Here is a 1,746-nt window from a genome sequence, read left to right on the forward strand (position 1 = left end):
ACATGCTATCATATAAATAGACATGTGAACAAGTAGTGCACTTAAACTTTTACAAACATGCGTCTCATGATGTACGAGTATTAGACAAGTTAAGTAGGTGAAGTGTTTGAGTTCCTCTATGCATGATTTCTATTACTGTACAGAAATAAAGCATATAGAACAAAGTAGCAAACAAAGCATGTAGACCCCATAGAGGTGCTCTCTGCCCGTTCATATGAAAATTAAAGGATACTCGTTCCCCCATTCCACTAATTCCCCAACTGTTTTGTTTACAAATTATTACAAGCCCAAAATAATAATGTAGCTATAAATCTTACACATAGAACAACTGCAGGACCAAGAGCAGGCCCAAATGAAAGTAACCCAGTACCGCCTAGGCCTTCAACAGGCTCAAGTTCACATAAATAGCAGACTTAGATCCAAACGCATCTCAAATAGCAAAATGTGTCCATTTGCACAGCCCAGGGCCACACATGAACTTATACCAAACCCAATAATTACAAATTAACCACATAACCATATAAGTTAACGAACCACACATAGCAATCAATTAAACAACCCTGAAGCAATACCTCATATGGACAAGATTACATGACATTCAGCGGGATTCACATAAAGCATATTGGCACTTGCATTTTAGAAGCTAGGGTGATAGGATGGGTGAAACAAGGGCTTGAACATGAAACTAGGAGAATCAGTAGAACTTAGTTTCCATATGGTGAGTTTGACATGAAAAACTAATAACATAGATTCACAACAAGTGAAAGAGTATAGCATGAGCAACATTAGAAGAGTTAGGGAGGCATGTCACTTAAGTTAACATGGTAAGCACACATACATGCTTAGTTTTCCAGAAAAACAAGTTTAGAGTAAAGCATGAGCCAGAATTAGCCTAAAAGGGATTTTAAAACTAGGAATCTAAGGCATGAAGGCCTGATAGAGTCATAGTCAGAGAATAGATATTACACATTGTAAACAAGCAAGTAGGCATGGTCTATAACAGTCAATAAGAATCCTAATCATGCTAAGTATAACACAAAGATTTCTAAGTCCAAAGACATCATGGTAGGAAGATATGTCAATATTAAGGCCAAATACAATAAAGATCCTTCAGAACATAAGCCAGTCGACTATGCACAATAATATAAACTAAGTGTATTGGGATTTTACTAGAAACCTAGGCAATACTAAAGAATACAGGACTGACCAAACACCACATTAGAGAGCAACATGTTTGGCTAAAATACTGAGATAGTAGCTGGTAGATAAGGCTCATATAAGAATAAAGCAGGGAAACAGTAGAACATACATGAAGGATTCATCATAAAGTAATTCATTCAAGTAGGTTCTGGTAGGATATAATCCTCTTAAGAATACAAGAATCCAAGACAAGACATGTGAAATGGTCCATGAAGAGAAATATGTGATCAGAATAGTAGAGCAGATTGAAGATAATCAGAAATCATTCAAATTGCACACATATAACAAGCCTGCGTCGAAGTTCAGAATTCAAACAGGTTTAGAATTTAAAAGGATAGGGTACAGGATAATGCTAAGACAAACATGAATATTAGAAGAGGCAACAATAGCATATTGATTCACAAAGGCCTAAATGACATGAACACAAGCAAAAGAGAATGGAATTACAAGAGCCTCATTACTCACCAGTTTGAAGAACTAACGAGATAATAAGGTAGAAAATTAGTGCCACCAGCTTGCCTATCAGTAACAAGGAAAGAACAACAG

This window comes from Nicotiana tabacum, chromosome 15 (genome assembly GCF_000715075.1).
Source record: "Nicotiana tabacum cultivar K326 chromosome 15, ASM71507v2, whole genome shotgun sequence".
Taxonomy (NCBI): Eukaryota; Viridiplantae; Streptophyta; class Magnoliopsida; order Solanales; family Solanaceae; genus Nicotiana; species Nicotiana tabacum.